This window comes from Macrobrachium nipponense, chromosome 10 (genome assembly GCF_015104395.2).
Source record: "Macrobrachium nipponense isolate FS-2020 chromosome 10, ASM1510439v2, whole genome shotgun sequence".
Taxonomy (NCBI): Eukaryota; Metazoa; Arthropoda; class Malacostraca; order Decapoda; family Palaemonidae; genus Macrobrachium; species Macrobrachium nipponense.
The window spans coordinates 54,759,540-54,779,133 of NC_087204.1; the positions used below are offsets into that span (position 1 = coordinate 54,759,540).

Here is a 19,594-nt window from a genome sequence, read left to right on the forward strand (position 1 = left end):
TTAAAACATTTCCTCAGAACAAAAATGTTTCAAATAGGGCTTCACTGTTGAACTACATTACTTCAAAGAGTATTCAAGCGTTTATTTGACAAACTGAACAAAAATACTACAGATAAAGATCATAATCTGAGATACTCATGTTATCTCCAAGCGAAACACCGTTTGCCTCCCTGTCGGGGGCACAGAACCTGCTTATGACCTCCATCCCCACAGGACCAACAGGCATCTCCCACTCCTGCTATCGACCCCCTGACATGGATACCCCTTCGTTCGTCGCTGTCCACTTCGTTTTCCTGCCGGCCTGGCTGTCAAGACCTGGCCCTGCACAATGCCCAAGCTGGTTATTTCTTTCTTGGCACGAAGCCAGTCTCCCTGTAGCTGCATATGAATGATAAAATCCTTAAGAGACTTCTTCCATCATAAAGACTACACCACGGATTCCTCCAGCTTCTTTATCGGTCTATACTTTACTCTCCGGTTGGCCTTCCACCCGACACTTCAATGAAAATTTCTCATCATGTTTTTTTATTCTTTCCATGTACAGCACCTCTCCTACTTGATGTTGATATCTGATACTCTTGTAAGTAGTAATAAGTCAACGGTTGAGTTTTTAATCCTGGGGTTTGATGGCCATAATTTTATTTATCGTCGTAACATCCCACATACACAAGGTATGGCTGTATACACTAAGTAGATGGCCTATTTATCGTCAGGAATATTTGGAGTGTAGTTTCCATGAAATTCTTTGCTTTAAAATTTTCAGTAGCAGTAAGTTCTACAATGTTTAAGTATTTCCTATTTAATGCAGTACAAATATCGAAACTTCTATATATGACTGTCTTTTGGAAAGGATTAGTATGGCTCAGACGAAGCATTCAAAAGCTTCATTCGTTATTTGTGGAGACTGTAATGCAAAGCACAGTGAGTTGCTAAATTCAAATCCACAGATCAACATGAGTAATCTGGTCTTGAGTTCTGTGTATCCTCTGATTTTGTCAGGAAAATTGAAGAACCCACAATTATTTCTGGTAAAAGATTCAGTATATTCCTAATTCCACTACTGGAAAAATGACCTGGCTAAAATCCATAGGTAATTGGGATGGCATTATTGACGCTTGTCAGGCACTAAATATTTCAGTCGTTATATTAGATCCTGAACCCATCAAGAAGTTAAATGAAATACTGATGGCTATTGTAATATGGCTATTGTAATAAGGTATGTCCCTAGAAAGGTCATCAAATTTAGGACAAATGACCAGCCATGATTTGATGATACATTTAGACGAGCCTACAATGACAAACAGACCCAATTTAACCCATGGAGACAAAATCGTTCAAGTGAAAATTACACCATTTTTGTTGAGTCTTGCTGCGCTGCAAACAAACTTGCAAATTACAATAATCACTGGAGAGGCAACTTGAAGGAATTACTCAGTGGTGGACCAAATTGGCATCATCCATCTTGGGCCAGACTCGTCTACCATACCACTACTAATAACAGATGAGGGTAGACTGGTTACTAGCCCTAAGGAAAAGGCTGAACTGCTTCATCGAATTTTTGAAGCTAAGCCTGAAGATGTTCCTCTCCTTGATATGTGTCATCCTGAACCTATCCTTACAAAATTTACATTTCGCTCTAGGGATGTTAAGAAAATTCTGGATAATCTTGATAGCTGGGGTGGAGAAGTTTCTTATGTCTTGTCTCCCAAGATTACTAGATTCTATAGATTTTTATGTCGACTTTAATATCTTTGTGGATGAGTGCAAGCTTAGCAATACACTGCATGTTCCAAAGAGTGGCATATCTACAGACTGCAGTAACTACAGGCCAATCTCTATTCTCCCTGTGGTCTCCAAATTTCCTGAAAAACTTAATTGTTAGCTGATAATCAATATGCATACAGGAAAAAAGTTTGGTAACTGTGATGCTCTTTTAGACTTGACGCACCATTGGCAAGGGAACCTTGATAAGGGTTTTGAATGAAGAGTAATTCAAAAAGATTTTAGCACGGCTTTCGATTTAATAAACCACAAGACACTTACTAATAAACTTCAGAATCTTGGAGTAGGTGAATATCTTTTAGGATTACTTCGAGATTTCTTTACAGGTAGGCAGTGGCGTGTTGGTGTGGACGGGATCTTTTGTGAACCAAGACCTGGAGTTCCACAGGGCACTGTTCTTGGTCCAATATTATTTTTAGTGTATACAAGTGATATAGTTGTTGACCTGGAAAACATGATTGTTCTGTATGCCAATGATGGAACACTTTGCGGGTGTAATAAAGCCTCTACTTTCGAGACATGAAGCTGCCCTCAGCCTCAATTGGGACATGGACCCAATCAGTGAACAGTGTAGTCAATAGAGTATGAGCTTGAACTCCCATGAAACGAAATGACTATTCACTGGCAGATCTCGTACATATTTCCGGTCACATCCTCCCCTTCAGGCGGATGGAACTTTGCTCAATGAGTCTGAAGCTTTAATTATTCTAAGTGTAACTTTTGACTCACATATAACTTTTGAGAAACATTGTATGAAAGTTTCAGCAAATGCCGCACGAAAGTTAGGTCATGTTCGTAAGGACTCGTATATTTATAAAAGTGAAAAAATTAATGCAACATTTTTTAGGTCATTCGTACTTTGTTTACTGGAACACTGTTCTCTAGTGTGGATGTCTGCTTCTACCAGGCAGCTATCTCTCTTAGATCGAGTGGTTCGTGGTGGTAGGGTTCTGTTTTCTAATAGTAGTAGTTATGACTTGGACCATCAACAGATGGTCTCTTGTTTGTCATTTTTCATAAGTTGTATTTCAACAGCGATCTTTCACATTCACAACTGATCCCTGATCCCCTTTGTTTGTCGAAAGCAACCAGATCAGCTGAACAGCAGCACCAATATGCAGTAAATGTGCCTCGCTGTCGAAATTCTCAGTTCCAGAGGTCCTTTGCTCCTCACATCGTTGGACTGTGGGACAACCTCCCAATGGATGTCGTGCAATTGGAACTTCCGAAGTTAAAGCGAAAATGTAATGCATTACTACCATAATACTATTATTGTTGCATTTTATTACATTTTTATCTATTTATCTACTTATTAATTTGTTTTTTTTAATAAAAAGGATCTCTTCTTTCTGTAGTTCTTTCTACTTCCTCTTACTTCTTCCTAATAAACACCATATTCTTTGGAAGCTTGAATTTCCATTCAATGGCCCTGTGGGCTTCTTCCATAGGATTAGGTTTCATTTAGTGAATAATAATAATAATAATACTGCTTCATAGCACTGAAAACGACATTCATGTGTGACAATAAAATGCCTTTATATATGAACATACAATGCGCAGTTGATCTGACTAGTCTGGCGTTGCTTCCCCATTTCCCGAAGAAAGACCTCTACGTAATTAGACAAATCCCGGTTTCAAGTACTTGTCAGCAACTTTTTGAATGTGGCCCAAATAACAGGGAAGGATTGGTCACCAAGTGAGGGGTCTGGCGACTAATGAACATTAACGTCCTCATCTAACTGGCGCCAAGGTATTAACTCCACTGCCCATCTACGAGGTCGAACTATTTCTTCCTCCATCAGGTCCTCAACCATTTTTACTTTTAATACGATCACTGCACTTCACTTGGGCACATCTCGATCCCGGTCCTGACACCACTTGACTATCCCAGGATTACATGATACGTGAAAAAGGAATCAGAAAGCAAATCCACAAAACAGCTTCAGAGGAATATGTTTCATGACAAACTGACTCCAATATACGTCAACAGAAAAAATTCTTTATCAACCTTCATGACTTTAAACATATGCAACAACTGAAGTAAGCAATATGCCGTAAATGACAAATAATGATAATGGAAACTGTAATTTTCGACAATATATACAGGTGATGGAACTGAAAAGGGAAGACTAGGTGGATAAGACTAGGTGGATATGGACATAATTAAAAATAAGTTTGAAATTGGGGAAATGAAGCAAACAGTAATTGTTTTCACCTATGAAGATTATTGGCCTTGTAGAAAAGGTTAAAAACAAATCACTGGAACACACTGAATAACTATCGAAGTCACTGGAATTGGTCTGTTTTATGAACATGTGAGTGCGACTCTTATAAAAAAAGCAGAGTTGTCTAACATTCAGCAAATATCACCAAAGAGTAAAAAGTGACTTCAGACGAAAGAGGGAGAGTGAAAACCAATGAAGAAAATTTAAGGAAATCCACGTTCCCAAGAGCTAATGTTCTTGGGAGGGAAAAAACGCTCGTGGTATACCAATAACCAGAAGTGCCAAAGTCACCTTATGCTCGCCTGCTCTGCAAGTGTTTGCATATAATCATGAGTTTTCCTTCAATACAAACATCGAAGACTGTATGATATGCACCACCTATCTCCTATTATCGCTGTCGCCACTCCAAAATTAGGAAGGGTTTAAATGACAATTTTTGCAATCCATATACAAATGCCTTTCATCTGACATAGGGATAGCAGTGGTGTTCATTCTTTATCCCAAGAGGATGGGGTGAAATGACAATTATCCTCACATATTCACCGAGACGTTTGATTTCATATATCACTTTTTCAATCATTTCTTTTTTGAAAGAAAGAGCAACACATTAATGTAATGTCAACACTTTCATGTTGACCTTCCTTCATTACGACCTTTGAACTCTGCCCTGGGCTCACGTCTAAAGGACAACTCTTGCAGATCGGAAGTAAAAGCTGTATGCTATGACAACATTACAACTATTAAACTACAACTTGAAAAGACAGACCTCAACGCTGACGTATCATTGACCTCAACATCTTAACGCTGTCCTTATCATTTCATGACGTACTAACAACCTTGTAAACAGATTTACCATCCAGGACAAATGCTGATGTTAGAAACACCTTACGCCGCCCTTGCTATCATTTCATCCGAACACCGATTACTGACCCGTCGAGCTAAAAATGACAGAATAGTTAACAAAATCTTGTTATTATTAAAAAAAAAATCCAACCATTACAGATGTTAACTCTCACACGGGAACATTTTTGATCTTCACATGTAATGAGGTTATAGGTTTGGAGGCAGATGGAGTAAGCACAATACAACAGGAATATTTCAAACAATCTAACTTCATTGTGTAGTTAAAAAAAAATAATAAATAAAATAAAAAAAGAACAGGCTGCGATAAAAACTAAAATAAACGTCATGGATCAGGAGGCAGAAAAAATTTTACAGTTTGAGTCTGCAGGGGAAAGTTAGGAGAAATGTACAGGAAGAACGGAAGGTTTGCAAAGCTGCCATAATCAAAGTAAGGACCTTATTAACGAGTGAAGACGGGTCCTTATAAGGAACTCTTGTGGGTAAAATGTAACTACATAACTTCCCAGATGAACAGTAAACCTCAGAAAGATGACGATCATCAAGGTGATTTATGTCTGTAACCGAGTACAGTCGTGTCACGTGAGTAATAGAAATTAATCAGATATATCTAAAATTCGTAAGAAAAATGAGATATGTTGCAAGAGTAATAGAAACTATGTAACATGAGTAACAGAAACTAAATAGATGTATCTCCAATTCACAGGAAACAAAATGCCTATAGAAGTTAAAGGGAGAAACCCAGTAAAAGAAAATGTTGGGGGAGGGACACAAAATACATTTGAAAGAGGTGAGAAATGAAGTCCAAAACGACCCTGTAGAGGTCACCCTAAAACTAATCCGATGAACATGGATCATCACAAATGAATTATTGACACGTGGAATATTTCGTATGGGGTTTTAGAGCTATTCATCGTACACCAAAAAACAAAGATGTAATCACTGTGTGCAACAGGTGAAAATAGTTAAGGACCCCACTAATAAAAGCTTGAAATTTTACAGTAAATCTGATTTATAATAAAACTGAGATAAAACCTAGTAACACTCAAAATACAACATTAAAAAAAAAGACAAAACAATGATTATCAGGCTTTAAGGCATAGATCAGTTTCAACAAGCCCGCCAAATCCTAAATTGCAGGAATAATATCCAAATAAATATCAAATTTCTCTTATGCGCACTTTATACATTTAAAATGTATAGTATAGCATTTCCCAGCAGCGTTCGGGAGAAGAAACTGTTTTAAAAGTTACCAGCCTGAACGCCAAGTCAAATGACAAAAAATGTAATACTATATACAAGGCATCAGGCAACACCATTGACTCTTATCGTCCGAAACGCCACTGGTAAGAGAGTACCATTTTATATATATATCACGAAGGAACACGTAATTGAGAATATTCTTAAATCCACGGTAGAAAGGTAAGTGAAACTGGGGACTTGGAACAAGTACTTTGGTAGTTGATTCTACATTTCCAAATTCATACTGAATATAACAGAAGTTAACAGACCTTTATATATAAAAACAGAAAGAGGGGACAGGGTTACAATTTTTTAATCTGGGTGGCATGTATATATGTATAAACATATATATATATATATATATATATATATATATATATATATATATATATATATATATATGTGTGTGTGTGTGTGTGTGTGGTGTGTGTGTGTGTGTGTGTAATGACCTAATTTTCTTCAGCTTTGTTAGCCTACCTTAAAAATGTGAATGAAATCGAACGGTTCATAAAGTTATAGAAACAAGATCATATTAACATGTTCGCAAGAGACTAACCTGCACACACACACTGACATCAAATGAACAAAGTTCATCGACCTTCGTAAGAAGACGATGCCTCCACAATAGAAGAAACTTCCATTGGCCATTCAGATGTCTTAAACTCTTGGCAATACCAAGTCTTACCACTATGTCATACATCGTGAATCATCGATACTTTCAAATAAAAAAATCAGATATTCAAGTATTATAGCGTTAATGATCATCATATTTCATGTAATGTTAGAAAAGACCTTCTTGAAGCACTAAACAACAATAACTAAATCCTACTGAAAGGCTAGAAATTGATTTCTTTAATAAATAAGAGTCTTTAGAAAGATACAAAAAACCTTATTTAGCTTTCACACTGCATTCATTGCAAAAGATCAGTTACTTCATAAGACTCGACAGTCACTTCACAATATATTTGGTTATATATAACAAACTAGAAAACAATCAGAGCATGTATCATCTCTTTTAGACTAATCCATACGTACATCTGTTGCTATACAAACACTTATTTCTTTTCACTTACTCCGGTTTGGTACCGGGATCACCATGAGTATTACCGAGTGAGAAAAAAATACTGCAGCCTCACTTCAAGATTTCTGGCAGAGCCAACAACTGAATTCTGGTGGGGATTCAAAAGAATTTCCAAATCACAATTCGGCTAGGTGGTTTCCGTTTCATAAAGGTGGAAATCTAAAATAACATAATATTGAAAATTGCATTTTTCCTTACATACACACCTACGCTTTCAAATATGGAGTTATGCAAGGTTTCCTTCGGCTATCTTGACTCAAAAATAAAATTCTATCGCCTAGGTCTATGGCCTGACATGACCCTCACGCAGCAATTTAAAGGACCTTGTATGCTGTAGTCTTTGACTGCCTCCCGTGTCCGTTGCCGAGGTTTCCTTCGCGCGCGCGCACGTCTCAAAACCTAATCCACTCTGTCTTAGGCCGTATCCCACTTCTCAAAAGTTGATGCTAAAATCCAACATTACACTTTTCAAATATATTGTGGAAAGCGAAATGAATACAGAATGGCAAATACAGGAACATACGTATCCTTCTTCTATAAATTTCGTTGGCTGAGGCAATACTATCTATTCATCATACCAGTTATTAAAAAGTAGACACGAAATATAACGCGTTATGAGTGTATTTTTATCGGTTTAAGAAAAATATTTATACCTTAATTTAAAAAATACAAAACTCAATGACGAGAACAGATGAAAATCATAAATGCCTTAAAATGAATGAATAAACTTTAAAACTGCCTAGCATTATGCCCAAATAAGTATAAAGAAATGAATGCAGAAATAATCGTCAAACACACACAAGTACATCTTGAGGGGAAAAGAAAGGTGAGGGTGCAAATGCGAAAAGGGAGGCCAAGACAACGTGACCCTACCCAAAGTAAGCTTCGTCGTCTTGAAGCAAATGACAAAAAGAGAAAATAGTCATAAACGAGTCTCTCACCAAATCGAGGCGAAAGCAAACTACTTCGATGAATATGCAGATGACTCACCTCCAACCTCCTCCTCCTCGCTTCTGAAAGAGAAGAAGAAAACAATGGGAGTTAGATCTGAAAAAACACTGAAGAACTCGAATGGAAAATTCACACAGTATAAAGAGTGCTGAGCAAATTCCTTTAATAATAACTAATATGGTAGCATATGGAACATCAGTGCCATGATATAAGTTACGTTCATCTGGCGTCATCAACGCCAGAACGTCGGCGCTAACGCAACAAAGGGTATCAGTTAAAACCAGCTATTGGCATCGATTCATTTATTATCCCTGAATGGAATACCATATTAGTTTTTTTTTATTATTATTACCAGGTTCTTTCCTATTATTTTTTGACACGCAGTTCAAGTAACATCTACTCAAAGACGTTGAAAAAGGTAAACTGAATACCTTGTCTGCTTCCAATACACACTACACTCGCAACTCGTGCGGTCAACTCCTTTAGATTATGTGGGGTTCCTATCCCTGACCTGAATGAACTGCTTTTCGTCTACTCAAGTAACTAAATGACCCGGTACTTGCAGCCACCTTTAATCAACTTCGACTCTTTCGAAGGCCACCGCTATCCACTGACTCTACATATTATTTAGGGTAGTGACCACAGGCGCTTCCTCATCACTATATGACTGACACCTGCGATCTTTCGTCCTCGATGCTGAGCTGTTGCCACATGCTGCTCCTCTACTCAGCTAAGTCACCGAGCCAGAGTCACATGGTTGGATATTCATTTCTCACCACGAATTGCACACAGTTGCTTTTCTCTCTTACACTTTTGTTCCAAATTTTTTCATCCTCCTTACCTAATAATAATAAAGAAAAATAATCCACGTCCATACCAATGCAAACACTGAATTCGAAAAAATGAAATCATTCAAAAGCCCTCGAGGTTTAAAACAAAAAGCACGAGAACAACCTGTTCATTATTTCCTAGACTGCAAAAACACGCGCCTTCATTTTATGACTGGTTTACAGCAACACTGGTTAAAATAAGATCAATACAATTACAGCAGAAAAGCTTTTCTGCACTTTGGAGCTCTTCGGCTGTTCGTCACCTTTCAATCTCTGATCATCTTTTATTTCACTTTTTAGGATCAGCAAAGTTTCAGGTTTGACCTAAACCTAACGAAACAGCCCATGCTCTACAGTGACTGACTACGTGACAACAAGGGGTTGTTTACAGTACGAAACAATAAATAACAGTTTCCAAAGAAATCATTTTCAGAAAAATCAAACTTTGAGAGATCTCAATGAAGAAAGCTCAGTCCAAGTAGATTACTTTACTCTGTGCTGTCTTTACACGCCCACCCCTATTACCGTGTTTCGTTTTCTTTTTTATTTGTAACCATAAACTCTTTTCAGAAGTCTTTTACACCCAGGATCCCTCAAGTTGACCAACACTAAATCTGTGACTTTGATCTTGTAAGATTTTGCACAGCAACCTCTTCAATTGTTTCATATACATACAAGCAGTAGCTACATACACCCTCACAAAACATTTCATGTCGTCATTGTCAATAACACAGGACTTGATCTTTCTAAATCACTTTATCATGTAACAGCCAAATTTTTGCTCTGTATCTCTAATTACGTCAAAACGTTCAACAAAATTCACTGACAATGCAAATCATTTACTGTCTTGTAAAGTTAATAACGAAATTCATGACTAAACATTTTTGCGCCAAAATCAAGCGAACAGAAGGACCCCTCCAGTAAAAGACACAGTTAAATCCTTAATCCAGCTTAATCCTTCCGGAGTACGAATAACAAAGGTAGCACACTTAAGGATTAAAACGAAGCAAATCCTAGTATAATCTGCCATCCCAAATTTTACATTTCAACACTAAAAGCTTTCTCTCTCTCTCTCTCTCTCTCTCTCTCTCTCTCTCTCTCTCTCTCTCTCATACACAACGCACACACGCAGACACACGAAAGAAGCAAAACCCAGCGGAAGTTTCACAAAGGAAAGTAATAAAGATCTTAGAGGTCATGAAATTGCGGCACAAAAGGTTCTGTCGGGACACGAAAGTTACTATTCTGAAGGTCGAATTTACAACTTATTCTTTTTCACTTCGATAACCCAATGATGGCTGAGCATGCGACTGTTCCTCTTTGCGTTGTAATCATAACGTTGGAGACGAGGACGACATTAACAAGAACTCAGAAAATATACAGAAATCTTAACTCATTCTAGACCTTGTGTAGTTTTTGTTTTTCCCACATGGAGAAAGTTGTATGCATGATGCAAATACATAAAGTCTTCATTTACAAAGGGTATTGGGTGGAGACGGGAATAAAATAGGCAGGAATGACAAGGCCCTTTCGTGCATGTAATCATTCTAATACCAGAATAATTCTTTACTTATTCTTGTCAATTACGGAAGACAAATGGACACAAAAATGAATATAAAAGGGAATAACTTGGTGCGGAAACATATATTCACAAAATGACGACTATAACTGAACTAGTGCCGTAAGGGCTACGGGGTTTCAAAGAAAATCTACTGTAGTCTCTTACAAATTTATATATATATATATATATATATATATATATATATATATATATATATATATATATATATATATATATATATAAACACATACATAAACACACACACACACACACACACATATATATATATAAATAAATAATCTGTTCATTCATAAAGTTTAATGGAGTTTATACAAATAATTAATCATCCTTTCCAATATGTTACGAACAAATGAAATAGAAGAAACCAAATAAATCAACTGTTGGTGGACTCTCAAAATGGAAGTGTCACTCCTTACAACAACCTTTCAGACTTACAGTTCGAAAAAAACGTAAAATTATTTGCTAATCCAAAAAAAAACGGGAAATCCGGGTCATACGGTTTGAAACATCTATAATTAAATATCATCCTCAAAAGTTCCTTCCTTTTTTCTGTTTTGGTGTCAGCCTTGGCATCCTATTTTCCATGGGAGAAAAGAACGACTTGTTTCTAATATGACATTGAAATTCGTTGTCATGAGTTCAAAATTTACTATAACGACACGATCACGTGTAACACATTTTCTTCTTCCATTCTACGCAGTTCGTTTTTCTTTTATGAGAACCACACTAAACTGCTGATCAGTTGGTGGTCTTGACTACCTCTGATTAAGAAAATATCAAACAACAATTAAAAAAAAAAACTTAGATAACACAAATTTGACTCTAAAAGACTATTTTGAGCTTAGACTTGGGAGGCTGATACATATCAATCATAACTGGAGCGATATAACAAATGCTCTTCTACAATCACTCGAAGGTGAAAGTTATACTCGTTAGTCTGAACCAAAAGCCAGAAATACCTGCAGTCAGTATAGTGTACATAAGAACCAACAGAGATAGGACAGAAAAGAAGACAAGAGTGGTGGGAAGCTAAATTTATTTTAGGTCAAAAGCCAGAGACTTGACGAGCAGCCTCCTCAAAATATAAATATGATCGTTGTCAAAGCTCGAAACCCGACATTGGGATTTTTTTCAGGAGGATGAGACCTCAGACCTCACACCCCAACAAGAAAAGAGCTTTTTAAGAATGGTCAAACAAATACTTAGAAATAAATGGCGTCAAGAATCCTTTCAGATAAGTTAAGAACTGACTGCATAATACCTAGTTAACTGTTGGATGAAAAGGAGCCCTTTGGAGGTCCTATGAAAGAGAAGGGACTTCAAAGACAGACTCTTAATAAAACTTTACCGAAAAACACAATCACCAAGTAGCGTACTGAACACTAAGTGACAGATAATGCATTGCCAAACAATATACTTCTCGTTATGGAGTTAATGAGCTCCCGGATCATCTTGGATTGGAAATGACATCAAGTCAGGCAGCTTCCAGATGGGCTTCATCTACTTTTTTATTCCTTGCACTGAATTTCTATCAACCTAAATGAAATACAGGTCAAACATCTTTCAATTAATCCATTAGTATCATCAAATTCGACGATTCCAGTTTATAGTGTGGACTTCAAAACCTACAGCGACTATAAGGAGTCGGCTCCTGAAGGTTATGTTACCCAAAATGCATTTTCTTCGGTTACTGAAACGTGACAAAGGATAATGTAGCTGCCTGCAACTTAGGTGAAGTTTCGCAGCTCTCGGTCATAATGCACATATGAAATAAAATAAGGCAAAGACTGCCCCGTCTTTACTTATGAACATAAAAGCAACGAGATTATATATTCATTGAAAGGCTGAGGAGAATTTCAATAAAATCGTAAGGGGCGAGAGAGATAGTATGCAAAGGATGCAGGTAATTGGTGCAGCGTGTAGGGGGTTCGATTGGCTGCTTCGACCTCAGTGGCAGTATTATGACCGCTAATAATGTGGGGCATGTTTTCTATCTAGAGGCCTGTCCACACTAGGAAACGCTGTTTGGAAACAAAGTTTGCGAACTGTTTGGAAACACTTTCTTGGAAACTGCTTGTAAACAGTTTGCAAACAGCTTGGAAACTGTTTGCAAGCAATGTTTCGTGTCCAGAGTCCAGACCTCAGCTGTCGTCAGGATGCCTGTTGGTGCAGTAGCCTCTGTATTCTTCTTGGGAGTTTCAATGCACCCGAGGAGGAAAAAGAGAAAGAAAAAGAGATGGGCGAGAAGTTTTTAGAAAAAGGAGTGTCACACACATGCACATGTGTACATATACATGTAGACATATGCACATCTACATATGTAAAATGTGTACATGTTGATATGTAAATATGAATATGTACATATGTATATGCACATACCAGTGTGTATATGTACATGTACATAGATAAATATGAATATGTGCATGTATATGCACATGAAAGTGTGTATATGTACATGTACATATACATATACATACTAATGTATAAGTACATATGTATAAGTGTAAATACTTGTATGAATTTAAATATAGTATGTATAGGTTTTTATATAAATACATACATATATACATATACACAAAGAAACACTAAATGTTTTCCATTCTGGATGGGAAAAAAATATGCGGTAAAAAGTGTCTGCAAACTTTGTTTCCAGCCAATGTTTCCTGGTGTGGAGAGAGAGGCACTGAGGGATCCACCCTTGACTTAGCAATGAAAGGATAAAGGTAACAGCGACCACCCTTCTGTTTCTTTACCTAGAGCCACCCCAAATACGTGAACTAATTATATTTACTTTTGTGCATTATAGTATACATATACGTTCATATACACATACATGTAACATATATATCTATACATGTATAAATATGTATATATACAAGTAGAATCCACTGGTCATTTTTACCACAATGCCCTCTTAACTTGTCGAATTCTTCGCGCTTTTTTGGATACGCTTGTCATTACAAAGCCTTAAGATCCAAATGTAAGAAATATGAAGTAATTATGATGTCCGGTAGCTGAGGACATCATAATTTCTTCATATTTCTTTCACTTGGATCTTAAGACTTCGTAGTGACAAGCATATCCAAAAAAAAACGCGAAGAATTCGACAAGTTAAGAGGGCATTGTGGCTAATGTAATTATTACACACACACACACACACACACACACACACACACACACATATATATATATATATATATATATATATATATATATATATATATACACATATATATACATATATATATATTATATATATATATATATATATATATTATATATATTTATTATATATAAATATTATATATTATATATTATATAATATATATATATATATAATATTATATTATATAATATTATAAACGGACATGATGAGATGCTTTTCTCTCACTCATATATATATATATATATATATATATATATATATATATATATATATATATATGAGTGAGAGAAAAGCATCTCATCATGTCGTATGACCAAATCCACGGGATCTGGGGCAGTTCAAAGTAATCTGTCATCAACTAGGAGGATCTATAAAGTGCAGAAATCGCTGCGGGAGCCAGGCAGTATCCAAGAAAAGTTGAGCTGAATCGAATGTAAAATTCATATAATTGAAAAAAGAGCGTACGGGGACATATCAAAAATAAATAAACAAGAATTCATATTCAACATTCCGCTTCATCTACCGTTGGCTCAACCCAAGCACCTCTAACTGACCGATAAATCTGACTGACAGGAAATCTGAAAAATGTGGTTATTATCGAACAATAACTGAAAACAGTAACGGGGCTTTTAGTTAGAATAACACCGAGACCGACTTACGAAAAGGCCTTCATAAAAACCTTAGGAGGACACTAGTCTGATCTGCCGTGGACTTCCTCTGAGGGATATTCTTCACGTCAGTAATCAAAAAGCTTCCGACAGTTTTCAAGGAAGGGGAGAGAGAGAGAGATCGCCCCGGACGGCAGAAAAGACTCTCCCGAGCAACAGCTTCCAATATAACGCGGGGGAGGGAGAGGGAGAGGGTGAGGAGGTCGTTCCTGAGATCGCCTCTTCATATAGGAAAAGCGTCGAGAGGAAGGAATCACATATGGCCCCTTTCCGTATTTCTACACTAGAGTTAATTTCGCTAAAAGACGTTCAGTCTAGGTGTTGAAGTATATTGTTAAGAATCTTATTTTTGAAAATTAAGCCTAAAGTGTTAGAAGCATCAATTCCAGTCTGGTTTTATTCCGTGAAATATAATACATGTTGCTCTAATTCTTACTTACAGGATTTGAAATATGAATCAAAATCATCTTCCATTTTCATCTTTTAGATGATTTCATTCTATGCGACAAAACAGTCTCATTTTTACAAATCATGCTTTCACTCCCACTACCAACCGGGTGTGGCTTTGTAATGCTGAGTTTTGAGCATTTTTAGAGTGATTTTCAATATATCGAGTTGAATTTAACTACTACAGTGAAGTACAAAGTAACCCAGTTCTTCTAAGTTCGGTGTTTAGAACTCAGACAAGTTTAGTTCTATGGATTTAAATGATTCATTGCTAGCATGAAGTGGCGTAACGGTAGAGTTACGCAAAATATAAATTAGCCTTTATTTACAAGATGTGGCTTTTAAGGATAATATGAAAAGCGAGTTCCCATTTCTGAAGTTAAAGGACGGAATGCAGAGCACTCAAATAAATCAGTTTCAGATCAAAATGTTAAAAGCGAGTCTAGAAATCGACAGATTAGGCCGAGCCATCACGAAACTAAGGTCAAAGGCACAGGTAAAAAGTACATATGGTGAATAACAATCATGCGTCACCATAGTTATTGCATCCACACCTACGATATGAAATAAAAACATGAACAGAAGGTGGATAGAAATTATATACAGAATTCTTTCCTGGATAACATGAATCCAACAACTACTAAAGCCTCCTGCGTTTGAATGAATAAACCTCTGACCTTCTTTCTAGTCATGAAATTTCAAAGGGCTTCCCGCTGAAAAATATTGACGTCAGACTTTGTGTTCAACATTTACTCATCTCGACTCTAATTCTTCACGAAATTAAATTTGCATACGGAATCTCATGTTCCTTGGAAAAATACATAATTATTCATGTACAACAAGAAAAAAGATGAAAGAAATTACAAGAATACGCAGTAATCGTATGAAAATTCACTGTGCGGTGAAAATATCACCACGAGGATATCACACATTAAGTGCCAGAAATTCCGACTTCAGACAAGCATATGGGAACTTTATACTATCCTTCCATTTTACAAAATAAATCAAAGAAAAATGACCAAGGCGTTGTATCAACCAAACAGAATCAGGATTTCCTATTTCAAACACACAGAGGAATGAGAAATAGCAGTCGGGGTTGACATCACTTTTCACCCAAACATATTCTTCTTACTTTTGTTTATGAAGCCTCGATGCTCTTTCTCGCTTTTGTCATGAGTTTAATTGTTATGAACTTAAGAACTTTATATATGACAAGACAACATTAGATTTACCTTTGAACAACGATAAGAATGGCATGTTTATCTAATAAAAATGAACTCTATTTTCACAAGTACGTACATATAAACCAAAGTGGGAATATGATATAAGTGGAAGTTTGTTTTAAAAGGGTATTTATTCATGGCATAAATTCCGTTGATAGGCAGGACTTTTACTTAGCTTTATAGGGATTTATCAATCGTATGATTGCCACAAATTGAAGGTACAACGATTGCTTGGACTCTAAGGATATTTTCTTTCTAAATAATGATGCTGCAGCTCTATAACAGGCATGAAGTCATTTCTGAATGAATTATGTGTGGCACCACCGACGAATACAATGGAAGGAATAAAACCGGTAGGGTTGAACTTGGCTGTGTATAAGCCTGGACGACAACTGCTGAACCATATGGGTTCCCAAGCAAGAATGGCAAATGGAATTTTTTTTATGATTCCACACCTCTCTCCTCTGTATTCTCTCCACACCTGCCAGACATAACAGAAAGGTGTAGTCTACCTGTTGATTAATAATAGGCTTATGGCCGTCCGTCTGTCGCTTCAACAAGTGCCATGCGTCCCAGGCCAAAGATTTAATCCTACTCCTGCACCCCATACTTACTTACAAAGAAGGCCTAAGGGATCGTAAGTGAAGATAATGGAGTAGGGAACCCTCCTAAGAATATGCATCAAGCAGACGTGTCAAAACTGACAACCAGGCACATATACGGGTGTTGTACACATTACGTATATATAATGTAGAATGAGCAAGCCATGAGTAATGGAGGAGTAGGAATGTGAAAGGAAAAATGAAACATAAAAATGCAGCAAGACAATGGTGTTTGGCGCAAACCCTAAACAGTAATGACTAAAAATTATTATTATTAATTAATAATATCATTATTCACAGTCTTGTTGGGCTGGAATCTCTGAGCTACAACCTGCCTACTTAGGATCTGACAGCATTACCCTATTTTATTTAGGATTTCAACAGTATTAATTATCCCTCCTGCTGGCAGTAGTAGCTTCACTTCTGGAGCAGCCCCATTCAAGGTCTGCGCATCCATTCCCCTCCAGGTTTCTACCGGTTTACTCTGAAATTTCTCCTAGAGCTTCACTTAGATCTTTCCTAGTTAGTAAGCCCCAAGAGTTTTAGCCCGGTATGTATCAACACCTATGGCGTGCTTAGTTTACAAGCTCGTTGGGGATTACCGTAAAACATCAACAAAAGACTGTAAATATCATGAAGATAATGACCCTAAGAAATATTAGTCTTAAATGACGACCCCAGAACTTGCTTGGGGTCACTATCTAGGGAAGATCCCTCCACTTTAGCCTTGCCATAGTCTCCATATTTCCCTCTTTAGATCCATCTTTTCTCTGCTTTTATCTTGAACTTACGTCCAATTGTATGGCTATATCTATCAGAATTACATTCAGTCGTTTTGAAGCCAATATTAGGCATTTACTCGTGATTTGGTTCATGGTCTCCACATTGTATTCAGTTTCTGCACATATATGATCCTGATATTTGGCCATTCATTTCTTTTATAAAGCATGTAAGTAGTGGTTGGTTTTGTGCTGCCATCAACACGCCATCAGCTTCCTTCCTGAGTTTCAACCCAATCAGCCCGTGTCAACTGTAACCTCCAGCTACATCGGGAGTCTTGTCTGCCTCTGGTACTTGCACAGACTTGTTTTCCCATTTCTCTCTCCTATGGCTCGTCGTCCTTTCCGTATATTTGTTAGGCTCTACTGCGACAGTGAGGAGTTTTTAATTCCACGCTGTTATCAACCACACCTACGTAGTGTTCTGTTCCTAATGTTGATACAGTCTTCCATACAGTCCAATCCTCTTCCATCTTGTCTTCTTTAAAACTAGAGCCTGTTATATTTGTTCTAGGATAGCGTCTTCTTGAAAAAAAGCAATTTTCTTGTTTTCTGTCTTTGTTTTCTAGATCTTCTCCTGTCCAGCCTACTATTCCTCCACAGTATATTTCTACTGGAACACCCAATGCATTGGTTACCTTCAAAATGTTCTCACCACTGACCATGAAGAGTATTCCATTTTACTCTTTACTTTCATTCCTTGGTTCTTGATACAGAAAGCCTCCAAGATACTCACATCATTATTATTATTCAGAAGATGAACCCTATGCATATGGAACAAGCCCACAGGGGCCACGGACTTGAAATTTTGGCTTCCACAGAATATGGTGCTCATTAGGAAGTAGAGAAGATAAAAGGAAATAGAGTGAATAGATCTCACTTATTAAAAAGAAAAAATATATAAATAAATAGAACTTGTGAAGTTCCAATTACACGAAATCATCAAGGAGACTGTTCCACAGTCACATCATTGTGTTCAATCTCTCCTATATTCTTGATGATTCTCTCATCATGGAATAGGATACCTTTACTCTACACAGTCTTTCCATTTACTATATTTATAATTGCATACATTTCAGTGATATCTCCTTTTTTATACCTTCAATTATGATCTGGAGTTAGTACAAGAAAATCCAAGCCCTTGGCTCCTTTTGCATACATCCAATCTTCCGAGTTGGTAGCTATCTTAGGCTCGCTGAGGGCTACTGACATTATATTAGGGATACTGTGAATAGCAGTGGTCATAGTGAATCTCCTTGAAAGATTCCTCTTATGATATTTACAATATCAGTGTATTCTTGATGATGCTACGCTGTCTTCCAATGCTGCATCTTGCTGGAAAATCTGGTAACTAAGTTGTCTGCAGCTCCATACAGTATACCTTTAAGCTCTCATCGGCCATGAGTTAGGGACTATTCAGATGGCCTCCCAATCGATGATCAAAGCATACTTACTTTTCATTTTTTATGATTCTTCATCACCACTTGATGGTCTTTCCTTGGGCAAGGTGTTTGGAGGCGATGATGATAATTAATGTACCATAGATGATTGTAATCATTATTATCAACAGCCATACGCCAAAGCAAATGTTTATCTGACGTCCATTCTGTTCAGTTTTAATATTTTGAGAAACCCTAATCAGCAGCTTAATTTTAAAATTCCTCCAGGTGTCTGTTCATCTTGAAGAATAATTAAGTGATTAAGCAAAGTTCCTGGGGGCACTTCAACTTCGATGAGGTCGTCTTTTCCGCAATATTCATGATGTACGAGTCAAAAAGACACAATTACAGCTTGCGTGCTTTCATTATCCTGAGCAAAAGACTCGGTTTCAACAACATGCTTTTGCTGAAGTGATTAAGTTGAAGCAATAATAATCCGCTAAGCTTCCAAACTTTAGATAAGCGGGTCATGATCTGTACCTGAATAACTCGCAATCCAAGATGATGAGCAACAACTCCGATTCGTTCACAACGAATAAACAACATCTCAAGAGATCATGATTTCCTCATTCTCTCTTTACATTTTCACCCGGGAACATACTTTCGATCCTCAGGTTTCTCGAAGCTTCATACTCGCCAGACTTGGTTTCGGCACAAGAAGTGTCATTTTCTAGGAAGAAATAAGACCCGAGTCATTTTTAATAGGAATGATAGCT

The 19,594-nt window shown here is 37.0% G+C and overlaps 1 protein-coding gene across 2 annotated transcripts in view; it reads right to left on the reverse strand.

The window, feature by feature from the left end:
- LOC135223624 (D-glucuronyl C5-epimerase B-like) overlaps positions 1-19,594 on the reverse strand; it is an 888,924-nt gene that overhangs the window by 707,048 nt on the left and 162,282 nt on the right. For both annotated transcript variants that reach the window (XM_064262234.1, XM_064262233.1), the window contains exon 2: positions 8,182-8,204. The gene's annotated coding sequence lies outside the window, so the exon portion shown is untranslated. The remainder of the gene's footprint in view (positions 1-8,181; positions 8,205-19,594) is intronic.